General features: G+C 41.4%; 1 protein-coding gene across 14 annotated transcripts in view; it reads right to left on the reverse strand.

The window, feature by feature from the left end:
- The window catches only part of cnot4b (CCR4-NOT transcription complex, subunit 4b), a 149,741-nt gene that overhangs the window by 38,905 nt on the left and 96,707 nt on the right, over positions 1–14,129 (reverse strand). The window lies entirely within an intron of this gene.

The following is a 14,129-nucleotide window of genomic DNA, read 5'->3' on the forward strand; positions in this document are numbered from 1 at the left end:
AGTTGGCTTGTCCAAATCACACTGAACCATCTCTGCATCCTCCTTAAAACTCACCCTCCCACCCAGCTTTGTGTTATCTGCAAATTTGGAGATATTACATTTAATTCCCACCATCTAAATCATTTTTATATAAATGTCAATAGTTGGGCTCCTGGCACCGATCCCTGCAGCATGCCACCAGTTACTGTCTGTTATTTGGAAAAAAGAGCCATTTATTCCTCCTCTATGGTATTGTTGAGAATTTGATATGCCGAATCTATATTGCTGATAAGTAATTCATAATGACAGATATTCCTTTATTGCAGGCATCTCTCACCTCCTGTTTACTGCCATTACCAACATCACCCCTACTGCTTGGAGGTCTATGTACAACCTGCACTAATGTCCTTTGTCCTGGTGTTTCTTAGCTCTACCCATCAAGATTCCACATCAGAGCTAATATCCTTCTTTAGTATTGTGTTAATTTCCTCTTGAACCATCAACACAACCCCACGGCTATCTCCTTTTCATCTGTCAATCCTCAATAATGAATAGCCCTCAATGTTCAGTTCCCACCCCAGGTCACCTTGCAGCCATGTCTCCCAAATTCCAAACATATCATCATTGTTTTATCCATTTGAGATTAGTTCATTCATCCATTTTGTGAATGCTCCACACATTAAGGCACAAAGTCTTGAGGCTTGCCCTTTTAACATTATTTGTCCCATTCCTATTATTTTACACTGTGGCCTTATTTGATCTTGACCCTTGATTTCTCTATCACTTTTCTCATTCCTTTTTGTCTTTTATTTTAATGCTTAATTCATCTTGTTCTGACCAAGTAAACTTCTTGTCATCACACTAGATTTTAAATGTATTGTTAATACTTCCTCCGTAATAGATGCCAATATTTCCTCCCCATGACTGATGTTGCAAGTTCTTGCTTGTCTCAAGCAGCAGCATTATATTCACGGACTTCCAATCTGATGGTGATGGAAGCAGTTGCAGAGAGGTAAAGTATCATTAAAATAAGAGGACACGTACTGCATAGTTCAAAATGAAGTCTCAAACCCAAGACTTTTGAAGGTATCTTTGAAGAAATTTACATTCAAGATTTCAGCAAATCTACATTCAGAACTTGGATTTAAAACATTTTAGTGACAAACAAAAAATTCACCTCTGTTTCCATCTGCTATTCCCAACTCATCTTTCAGAGCATGGCTGAGTCAAAACACTATTTAACATAGCAAATCACCCTGAACATTATTCCGTCCCTTTACCAGACCTTGGTTCAGAGTTGCAATGCGGAGATTACCAAACTTGCAACTTTGGTATTGAAAAGGAAGACATCCCATGGACATGCACAATAGTTGCTTACACAAGAGTAATTTCAGCTGCAACAGATGAATCATCCACGTAATTTTAAAATATTTTGACAGCTTGTAAACTGGGAGATTTGATACTATTGTTCGTCACCATCTGAAACACCAGCAGCCAAAATAATAACTATTTCCACAACTATTGTAAAAACTAAATAGATCACAAGTCATGTATAAAATAGTGCAAAGAAAAATTGGATTTTCCTGCTCTGGTATCTGCTAAAACAAAGATCAAGGCATTTGTATTGTTTTTTTGAGTGGAGGTGGTGGGGTTAAAAGGGGTGCTAAGGTAGAGATGCACAGTGAGCACACGAGGGAAAATAAAAACACACCAAGAAAAGCAAAGCATCAATGCACGGCAAAGCATCTCCTCCTGCACAAGAAGTGATAATTTCATAAAAACAATGCAAACTGACAGAACTTGCCAAGAGAACCAAATATAAAATGCAACAGAAACACTTCGACACAATTAAGCTTTCACTAATTTATTGTAGGCCATTAATGGGACCTTCTCCCTCACGAAGAGAATTGTAGGTATGAGGGACAAATTAGCTCAGGTAGATTGCGAAATTAGATGAAAAGCTTGATCGTAGGATATGCAATGGCAACAAATATACACTCCCTTCAGGAAAAAATCCAATGGAAAAAGTGGTGGTGAATTGCAGCTAACTAGAGAAGTTAATATAGCATTAAAACAAGAGGTTTACAATGTTATAAAAAGGAATGGTATACAGGGCAGTTTTAAAATTCAAAGCATGAACAATAAAGAGGAAACAGGATGAAAGTAAATGAAGAAGATCAAACACATTGTAATAGTTCACAGATCGGCAAAAAGAACGAACAGCCTAAAAATGCAAAATGCGGTGTCTTAGGAGACAGAAGAAATAATAATGGGAACTAAGAAAACAGCAGATATTCAGTATCTGACTTCATGGTAGACGGCCCAAAAAAAAAAATTGAAATAGTGAAAAATCCAAGAGTCTGCTCAGAATGAGGACTTAAACATCGAAGAAAGCCTTGCTGCAGTTATACAGGGCCTTGGTGAGGCCACACCTTGAGTATTGTGCGCAGTTTTGGTCTCCTAGTCTGAGACATTCAGGTTATTGAGGGAGTCTAGCAAAGGTTCACCACAGTGATACCACACTGATTCCTGGGGTGGCAGGACTGACATATGAGGAAAGACTGGATCGATTGGATTTGTACTCTGGAATTTAGAGGAGGGGGGGGGGGGGTGGAATCTCAAACATAAAATCCTGATGGGACTGGACAGGCTAGATGCCGCTGGACAGGCTAGATGCGAGAAGCATGTTCCTGATGTTGGGGAACCTAGGGGTCACTGTCTAAGCATAACGAGTAAGCCATTCAGGACTGAAATAACGAAGAATTTTTTTACCCAAACAGTTGTGAACATGTGGAATTCTCTCCCACAGGAAGCTCTTGAGTCCTGTTCATTCGATATCTTGAAGAGGGATCTGGACATGACCACTGCGGCTGAAGGAATCAAGGGGTATGGGGAAAGGGCAGGAATGGGATACTGAAACAGCATGATCATATTGAATGATGGTACAGTCTCAGAGGCTCTACTCCTGCACTTATGTTCTACGTTTCTGTGTTTAATATGGAATAGTATGAAGTTATGCATCCTGATTGGGAATACCGAGATGCATAATATTTCTTAATTGGCAGAAGAATGGGAAATGATAACACTCAAAAACCTGGATTCCCCCTGTATGTCAAAGTCAATTTGCAGATACAGTAAGCAATTAGGAAATCAAATGGTATGTTAGCCTTCATTACCAAGGGTTTAGAGCAGATAGGTAAGAAAGTATCGCTGCCATTGCTTAAGATCTTGGTGAGACCACACCTGGAGTTCTGTTGTGGTTTCTTATTCAAAAAAGGATATATGACATACACCAAGGTTTACTAGGTTGATTCATGAAGTACGAAATTGTCCTATTAAAGCAAAAATTGAGGAGATCAAGTCTGTACTTCGTAGAACCTAGGAAAATCAGAGAGGGTCCCACCAAAATACATCACATTCTTAAGAGGATTGACAGGATAGATGCTGAGATGCTTTTTTCGCCTGCTCGAGGAGTTCAGAACACTTGTGTGCATCACACTTAAAATCAGGAGTCAGCCATTTAGGCTTGAGGTGACAGGACTTTTTTTTAAAAAAAAAACTCAGAGGGTTCAGAGGCCTGAAATTCTTCACCCCAGAGAACTGTGGATGTTTACCAAGTAAATGCCAGATTGACAGATGTTTGGTGTTAAAGGAAATTGAGAGAGATCAAGTAATATGAAGTTTCATCAGAGACCGGTGATTGTGATCTTATGAAATGCCAGAGCAGGCATGAAGGAGTGAATGGCATCCTCCTGCTATTTCTTACATTTTCATTACTCATTATATAAACAGAAGGCATATTTAAGTACAAGTGTGCTTCAGAAATTGTGCAGCCTGGTCCATAAATAGATTTCCTCATGACAGTATTCATTTCCAAGATTCAATCTTCTCAATACTGTCATTTATGTTGTGGAAGAGCGTGGCTTTCTCTATGAATACAGCACACGTAGGTGAAGCTGCACACAACTTGTTGACATGAATGGCCTTCCAGTGGTACCGAAACATTTCAGTTACATCAAGAACATTTTGTAGATTTGTCCAGACAGGCTGGGTAACGAACCGTCATCTCAAAACATCTTGATCTGGACTTAGTTAACAGCGCAAGCTTTCCATCAAACCTACACACTGAATCAGGTCTGGCACACGATGGGAAAAGCTGTACTCTATTATGCTTTAATACCATGCTAAGATAATTTTTGTGTAATGTCCTCAACTCAAACAGCTTGAACAATCAGTTACAAACAAATTCCTGGTGCACTCCAAGTGACAACCTTTCTCAGAACACATTCTAATTTTGGGAAGATATTGTATTGTTGTTGGTTTACATAGGTATAATATTCCATTTCTACAGTCTACCTGCATTATAAAAGAAGGGGAAAGCAATGTCCAAGTAGAGTTATTGCTCAACTATAAATCCAGAAACTCAGCTAATATTCTGGAGTTGGGTTCAAATCCCATTATCTGGTTCAGATGTAATCTGTCATCCTGACTTGGTCTGGCCTGCATGTGACCCTAGACCGACAAGCAATATGGTTGATCATTAACTGCCCTCTGAAATAGCTTAGCAAGCCACTTCATTATAACAATCGCTATGAAGTCTCGACAAAGAAAGAAAACCAGACACACCACCAAGTATTAACCTAGGTACCAGAAACAACAATGGCAAAGAACAGCCTTGTCAACCCCGCCAAGTCTTCTTGATAAACATCTGGGGGCTAGTGCCAAAATGGGAGAGCTATTTCAGAGACTGATCAAGCAACAGAGGTGCAGAGGTGGCAGCACAGTGGGGGAAAAAAGTCAGCAGGGAGTTGTCCTGGGAGTCCTCACTATTGATTCTGGACCCAATGATGTCTCATGGCATCAGGTCAAATATGGTCAAGGAAAACTTCCTGCTGATTACCACAACCATCCTCCCTCAGCTTACTCTATGCTGACCAACACCTGGAGGAAGCACTGAGGGTGATAAGGACACAAAATGAACTCTCGGTGGGGGACTTCTATGTCCGGCTCAGCAAAAACACAACTCGTTCAGCTGGTCAGGTCCTAAAGGACATAGCTGCTATACTGAGTCTGTGGCAGGTGATGAGGGAACCACAAAAAAAACCTGACATCATCTTTACCAATCTGCCAGCTGCAGATGCATTTGTCCATAAAGTATCATTAAGAGTGACCATCACACAGTCCTCATGGAGATGAAGTCCGGCCTTCACATTGAGAATCCCTAACTTTTGCATATAAACTGACATTTTCCTAGCTACCAGTTCTGAGGAAGGGTCACTGGACCCAAAACATAAACCCTGATTCCTCTTCATAGATGGTGCAAGACCTGCTGAGCTTCTCCAGAACTTGTTTCCGTTTCTGATTTACAACATCTGCAGTTTGTTTTTTAAGCTAGGGGATCAATCCTGGTTCAATGGAAAATGCAGAAGGGCATGCGAGGAGCTGCACCAAGCACACCTGAAAATGACACGTCAACCTGGTCTAACTACCAAACAGGACTACTTGTATGCCAAATGTAAACAGAACTAAGTGATCCCACAATCAGTAGGTCAGATCTGAGGTCTGCAGTCTAGTTACGAATGGTGGTGGGCAGTTAAACAACAGTGGAGAAGGATGCTCCACAAATAATCCCATCCTCAACGATGGGGGGGCTCAGCTCCTCAGTGCAAAAGATAAGGCTGAAGTATTTGCAACAATCTTCAGCCAGAAGAGCCGATTGGATGATTCACCTTGGCCTCCTCCTGTAGTCCCCAAGATGACACCAGTCTTCAGTTAATTTGATTAATTCCTCGATATCAAGGGCTTGAGGCATTGGATACTGCAATGACTATAGTACTGAAGGCAGGCTCCAGAATTTGCTGTACCCCTAGCCAAGTTCTTCCAGTACAGTTACAACACTGACATCTGACAATGGCCAAGTGCTCAGGTATGTCTGTATACAAAAAGCAGGACAAATCCAACCTGGCCAATTATTGCCTCAATAGCCTACTTTCGATCATCAGTAAAGTGATGGAAAGTGTCATCAGTGCAATCAAGCAGCACCTGCTCAGCAATAACTTGCTCAGTGATGCCCAGTTTGGGTTCTGTTCAGCTCCGGACCTCATTACAGCCTTGATTCAAACATGAACAAAAGAGCTAAATTTCAGAGGTGAGGTGAGAGTGACGGCCCTTGACATCAAGGCCCCATTTGACAGAATGTGGCATGGAACCCGAACAAAAGTGGTGTCAGTGGGGAAACAAGGGCACACCCTCTGCTGGTTGGAGTCAAACCTGGCATACAGGAAGATGGTAGTGGTTGTCTGAAGTCAGTCACCTGAGCTCCAGGACACGTCTGCAGGAGTTCCTGAGGGTAGGGTCCAAGGACCAAACATCTTCAGCTGTTTCACTAAGGACCTTCCCTCCATCATAAGGTCAGAAGTGGCAATGTTTGTACAAAGCTGTGCGCCATTTACGCCTCCTCAGATACTGAAGAAGTCCATGTTCAAATGCAACAAGATTTGGACAATATCCAGATGGGCTGAAAAGTGCAAGTAACATTCACACCACACAAATGCCAGGCAATGATCAACCACCGCCCCATGACGTTCAATGGCATTATCGTCACTAAACAACCACCCCCTTCACCAAATTAACAACATCTTGGGGGTTACCAGGAACTCAACTGGGCTTGCATATTAATGCAGTGGCTAGGAAGACTGCAGCGAGTGATCAACCTCCATAACTCACCCAGGCCTGTCCACCATCTACAAAGTACAAGTCAGGCATGTGATGGAATACTGCCCATTTTTCTGAATGACTGCAGATCCAACACTGAAGATGCTTCACACAATCCAGGGCAAAGCAGCCCGCTTGATTGGCACCCCATCAAGAAGTATCCACTGCCTCCACTACTGAAGCTCAATAGCAGCAATGTGTACTATCTACAAGATGTACTGCAGAAATTCAAAGATCCTTAGAAAGCACTTTCTAAATCCACAAGTTCTACCATCTCAAAGGGCAAGGACAGCAGATACATGGGAATATTGCTATCTCAAGTGTCCCTCTGAGCCACTCATCATCCTGGCTTGGAAATATATGGTCACTGGGTAAAAATCCTGGAATGCCCATCCTAACATCCAATTACAGCACATGGACTGCAGCGGTTCAAGGAGGCATCTCACCATCACCTTCTCAAGGCCATCTTGGGCTGGGCAATAAAAGCTGGCCCAGCCAGCGATGTTCATGGCCCGACAGAGAATAAACTAAATGTTTGTGTGCTTTCCAAATACGATATCCGTTTGTCTTCAAAGTTGATTTAACCCATTTTTCTAGTATCCACTAACTTTTGCGCTGAACAGCTTGAGTGGCCAGTAGTTGAATCCTGCTCAGACACAATGGAAGATACTTTTAATTCTAGCAAGCATCAGACACAAACATAACAGAGCTCAGTCAAAGGCAAACATCCAATCACAAAAATCAACCCAACCCCTTTCCTTGTCTCATAACCCAAATGTTTCAAGCATCATGTTATGAGCATACCCACATCATTTCCTCAAATTAGCTCACCCTGGTTGAAAACTATGGTTGGAGGTGTGAAATACAAGACACTTTAAAAATGCACAATTCTTTGCAAAACATTGCAAAAGTAAGCAACCTCTATGATGATACCAAAGAAACATCACATGGAACTTTCATAAGCATCAGATCCCAGCTTTCACTGCCTGGCCTCCAAAGCTCAGTAATTGGCCTCAGCACTCTTGTCAAGGAAGGGGTTAGAACTTAGCTTGGGTTCCTGTTCCTTAGTACTACTCAGTGACAGCTGATGGAAAATGATTAAATATTGCTAAATGGAGAGTGGAAGTTGAAGCAATTGGTTTTGTACTCATCAGAACTCGGATTCATGAAACACTCAAAACAAATTGCTAGCAAAACTCAGGGCTAGATTCATCTGTGGAAAGAAAGCAGATGATGTTTTGAGTCTCATGACTCTTCTTCAGAATTAGACTTGAAATGTTACCCCTGCTTTCTTCCAACAGATGTGAGCAGCCCTGCTGAGTTTCACCAGCAATTTCTGCTTTATTTTCAGTTCTCCCAGCATCCCACAGCATCTTTATTTTATTGAAATAAAGACATGCCATTTTAGACAGAACAAAAACAGGGTGCTGACTGGTTGGGTCGTGACTGGCATGGAGATATTACAAAAATAGTGGACCAACATCTTAATTCTCAGACTAGGCAGGTAGATTTTGATTGGTGCACTGTCTTGGGGGATGTAGAAAATGGTTGGTCTCCTTTTTAATGAAAAAAGGTCCAAAGTACAAATTCCATTTGCCTGTATAAAACAGTTCTTGGCTATTTATTTACTTAGTTTCCAGTGAGAGCAAATACAGGCCCAGTCTGATCATTTAATAAAGTATTTCCAATGGCAAAATAACAAAGGTGGAATTACTTGATGTTTGCAAACAAACAGGCTGGTTGAGAACAAGCAGCACGCTGCCAGCTGCAAATGGTCAATGAAATGCCGATCATATTACTCACTTGAGTGGCAGGCCAAACATCTTTTCAGCTTGACAGCACCATCCTGTTATTAGAGAAAACCACTTGTGGATTTACTACCAAACAATGCCCCCCTAAGCTGTGCAGCTGCAGAGCCACTTGGAGGTACTGCACACATCAGTTCACGTGCTGACCCATGAGCTTAAGCTGCGCAAAATAAATTCTTTGCTGTGGCTGCAAAACACAATAAATTTGTCAATCACACAATCTATGTCTGCAAGGAGTGGGAAGTTATTTGGTTTTTCCATCAAAACAGCTCTTGCTGGTTATCAAAGATTTCAGAAAGAGCTGGGCCACAAAGTGGGATCACATGGCAATGCTATGTATTTTGATGCACTTGGTGAAATCAAAACTGAATTCAACTGTACGAGTTGCTATGTCCATCAATGAAATTCAGACACAGGCAGTACATCTAACACTGACATTTTTACAGTGATATAGTGCATGTTAATAACTTCCTTGAGTGGCATTTTGGTAAATAAGCGAGAAATATTCAACAGGCACATAGCCTCGCATTAGGATCGAGACCGATCTCAATACGTGTTTCTCATTTGGTCTCAGGGAAATGTGGAGGAATCCAAGTCGGTTAAGAAGCTCACACGAAAATCCAGCAGAAAGAGGAAAGGTTCAACCATCTTGCTTAATTAAAAGTCTGACAACTACTAAATTCACACATAAAGAATGGTCATTGGGGTGAGCTAGGAACAAGCTGGTAGTGCCAGTGGAACTAAACCCTGACTTGATTCAATATACTCTGTGGCGGTCGGGTTGCTTGGGGATGGGGTGTGGGGGAGCAGGGAAGGAGGCAAATTCAACAACTGCTGCAGTATAGACCCCTAATTCTCAATGAAAGCCAGACATTCTTACTCCCAAAAAACATCATACAGCCTCTTCTGCACCAGTAATGATTAACTGCACAGCATTCCTTTATATTCTGCCAATAGTAGCTCCAAACAAAAATGGTGTACTACATCACTCTGCCTGCATTTTTAAAATGAGAAAAACAAAATTCCAGTCAGTTCCTCTCTTGCCCCCCTCAAAATCCAGATGGCATTGATATATGCAGGAAGTGTAATGATCAAAGTATTAAAGTGTTCTCGATGAACTCATATTAAAAAATCAAGCTCAGTGCAGGTCACCAGCTATCAAAAGCCCACGAGCAGCAGTTCAGATCATTTCACTAGAAGTACCAAGGGACCAAATAGTATTTTCATTCTTACATCTACACCACATTTTGGTCAACATTATGAAGGAAACTGTACAGTGGAAAACTGTTGTGAAGGGCTCAAGGCTGCAATGAGCAGAACACAGTCAATTGTGCAGTACAGGAATAGACCCTCCGGTTTAACTTGTCCGCACCAACCACATATCCAAAATGGATCTAGTCCCATTTGCTGGCATCTGGCTCATATCCCTCTAAACTCTTCTATTCATGTACCCATGCAGATGCTTTTTAAAATGTTGTAATTGTACCAGCCTCCACCACTTCCTGCGGTGGCTTGTATCATACACGCACCACCCTTTGTGGGAGAAAGTTATCCTTCAGAACCCTTTTAAATCTTTCACTGCTCACCTTAAACCTGTGCCTTCTAGTTTTGGACTCCCTAGAAAGACCTTGGCCAACTTGAATAATCTGGAAGTAATAAGGAGATGACAGCAGATTTGGTTTTAAAATGAAGTGTATGGACTGTGAGGAAACATGACTATAGTATAATTGCATCACTGCTACATCATCTCCTTACTTTATATTGTAAGCTGTATCATAACTGACACGTTTCCTCAATCAGGGCCAGCACTTATCATCAATCCAAATCTAAGTGTTGGCAACATTCATGTTGTTCCTTGAATTTGATTAAAATATGGAGACTGCATTAATTCAGAGCAACTAGGAAGACAATACAAACAAGGTATTCTGATTTGTAACAAAACGAGTTATGATTTCACTAGTGCACTGAAAGACACAAGCGATATCACAGACCAATCAATCAGTCACTCCCCAAGCTAATATGAAGCCGCAACTTGATCTTGTGTCTTTATTCTTTTGTGAAGAGATCCGGCAGGGCAAGTAGATTTTGACAAGTAGTATAGATATATGCAGAATATAAAACGCAAATCTGGAACCAAATTGGAAAATTCTGCAACTGCATGACATTTGTGAAGAGAAAAAAGTGGATCTGTGCCTTTAGTGCTCAGTAGGATACCAGGCTTGTCTTTGTCCTTCACAGACCAATATGACATTTCCCCAACCATCTCCACTCTTTTCCTCCAATTCCAAAATAAAGTCAAGCTCTCTGTATGACTTTTGAATGGCCTTCTCAGTTAGTTGTAACACCTTCAAAGACTTGCAGTGTGTCCCTGGTCACAGTTCCTGTTGCCTATTGTGCCATCTCCAGTTTCTTTGCAGCAATGCAATACCTCACTATATTTCAAGTGTCAAGTCTGCGGACATTTAATCTGTCTGACAAGATTTCTTTTGAAGCTTGTTGCTTTGTTCATCAATGCTAAGTTTGATTTTTATGCAAACATTCAAATTATGATCTGCATTCCTCAATTCAGCTTAACATGCATTACAGAAAATGATCCCAACACCAGTTTCTGCGAATCAGTCACCAGACTGATGACTGGTCACCACCAGGGCCCTCTATTCCACATGATCACACTGCTGTTTCAGGTTTCTTTATAGGTTTCTCAATTAGGGTCATGGTATTCCAAAAGTGACCATAATTGATCCACACAACTGTATCATTTACATTTCTATCCATTAATGTGGTATGGCAAAATACCCCAAGGGCCGTTGGAAGAGAACTGTTGAACAAACCAGAGATTGGGAAGCTGACGCTAAAATCCTGGTTGAAGAGATGAGTTTCAGGGAGGAACTGAAGGAGAAGGGAATTAAACGTAGCAAATATGGGGGGCTAGATGCGTCAAGAGAGGATTGTCAATAGTACAGTCAAGGGTGGGGAACGCATATGAAGATGTGGAGAGCAACTGAGGGGAACTGGGTGAAATGTGGAGGTTAGACAGCACATACAGCAATAATGAAACATGAGAGTATAGGAAGAATTTGAACACAAAAGAGACAGGCAACTTAACTTGGAGGTTAAAGGACCAAGAGTTCACAAAAGCATAGATATTTCAGGTGATCAGCAAGTGAGGTTTGATGTGCAATGCGATGCTAGCCACACACGAGTACAGTTACAGGTTTCCACTGCAATAGATACTCTCAGCCAAGGTCAGCAGCTCAGCACTAACCTTAGCTGCAGGGACCAGCAACGGTGGGTGGGCTCTTGTGATGCAGTGGTAGTGTGTCTACTTGCTGGCCAGAATGCCTAGGTTCAAGTCCCACCCTGCTCCAGTCATGGACCATAACATTTCTGAACAGGATTAAAGAAATAGCACGGATGGCGGGTTGGAGCTGGGGACCGAGTTATGCTGCAGCTGAGCACTAAATTTGGTGGGAGGGCTAAGGAGTATAAAGGAGCAGAGCAAATAGAGACAGAGCTCTCAATTGGTTGTAAATCTCTTTTACTGCAATGTCTGCGTAAACATAGGCAAAGTTAAGATTCAATTATGAAATTACAATGTTCTTCAACAATTAACATGCAAGAAAGGACGAAATTGACACCTTTTAGAAAAAACCTTCTCTAAATTGATTCATTGAGAGATAATGAAACCAGTTTAAGAATTGCCTGCCTATTATAAAAAAAGGTTATTTGCTCAGCCTTTTTTCCATAATTCAAACATGAGATAACTGCTCACCATACCACATAGCACCTCAATTTGCTTGTGATTCAAAGAGAGAAGATTAAGAAAAGCAGGTAAGCTGAGGTGACGTGCTGACACAACTTGAGTAAGGAGTTAGCTTAGATCCCATTGAAGTGGAGACATGTGGAATTTTACATTATAGATACAAAAATTGAGTTTATGATGAACAGTCCAACAGACAAAAGATCAACAGACTGCTGCTTAAAATAAATTAAAAGGCTCATAAGGCTGAAAGCAGCAAAACTCCGAATGGTAGATAATCTTCCCAGGACGTGTATGTTGGCACACTGCCTTTGGAAAAACAGTTCAAAACACACCAATGGATGTGTTAGTGAATGCAGGGACATCTGGAAGATAGCAAATCATGCGCAGCAGACAGATATTGCTGGAAGTATCCCTGTCATTGCTAGGTGCTTTCTCTTCACTGACAACAGAAAATAGATGTTTCTTTTGGAGATATCATGGGTTGACCCAAGGAGTGCAAATAAGGCACAATTCACTGATACTGGCCCTTAAAACTTGTGCAGATTCTGATGGGGTTGTTTCAAATATGCTACAGAAAACATGAGGTGTGAAGGGATCAATGCTTGGATAATTTCCACCTCAAAATAGCTATGCCAAATAGCTATCTAAAACAAACAATCTCATCAGGACAGCGTTGGGACATTGATTGGCCGCAGCATTTTGAACGATCTACAAAAATAAAAGCATTGAAAAATAAAAGCATTCAGGACTCAACCATAATTGCATTCCAAATGAGTTTCATTGAGTCGTCTAGCTTGTAAATGTTCGGTGGCAACAAAATAGCTTTTAGCAGAGACACTGAATGGATCCCACAGCCACTCAAAATCATACAAAGCTCTGATGTCTGGGATATTTACTGCAGCAGTACTAGCACACAAGGAATCATGACCCAGTAACAGTCAGCACAATCTGGACAGGGGAGGAGAAAACAGGACAAACAAATGAATGCTCTAATATTAGCATAACCAAGGGGTACCAAGTGAACACCAATCAAGGAGTAACTATCTTAGGGACCCTGAGAATCGACAGGGAAAAAGGTGGAAGAAAGTGGGACACAAATACTGCAATCCATAATAGATCTGAAACCTCAATGGAGGATTCTCAGTTAAGACAACGTTAATATAACCAGGACTTCTTGTCGGTAGAGGAGCTGACAGGGTTTGAATCATTATCATTGCGTTAATTGATTTTCACAAAGAAATTCTACTTTCATAGTCTCAACGTACCACACCTCGACGATTCTCTCATAAGCACAATCATTAGTTCCAGCTCACCGAAATCTCACTTGCTCAGCAATGAGCTGACAGCACCCCCTTGTGGACTCACCAGCTTCAGCTTACGAAATAATGCCACAAATACCCACAACAGCTTGTGGCATTAATTTACTGTGGAGACTATACCGATCTGCTGCTGCAACATTAATGTGACACAATCAGGATTGATGCAGCACATCAAAAAATCCAAAACTCCTGAGGAAATTTAAAAGTGACTTTCATAAATATCCAATGCCAACAGCTCAACAGAAAGGACAGTGTTGTGCCAAACTGGCACTTCGAGCAACACATGCTAACTACAGGAGCTGGGAAGACAACATGTCACCTAACTAGATACTAAATGCCAAATTGTCCTATCAGCATGTTCTTTCTTCACTCCTACAATGTCTCACGTTGTGTAGATATTTGCAGCGGTGTAAAAGAACTATCTGGCTGATCACAACAGCTTTCTTGCTAATACATGGAAAACAACCCACTATTTGTTAAATCCTCCAAATGCTGAAGGGAGCAGACTATTTGCTGTCAGTGGGTCTCTGTTTATTGATCTAACAC

Source organism: Rhincodon typus, chromosome 18 (assembly GCF_021869965.1).
Source record: "Rhincodon typus isolate 14 chromosome 18, sRhiTyp1.1, whole genome shotgun sequence".
NCBI classification, from domain to species: domain Eukaryota; kingdom Metazoa; phylum Chordata; class Chondrichthyes; order Orectolobiformes; family Rhincodontidae; genus Rhincodon; species Rhincodon typus.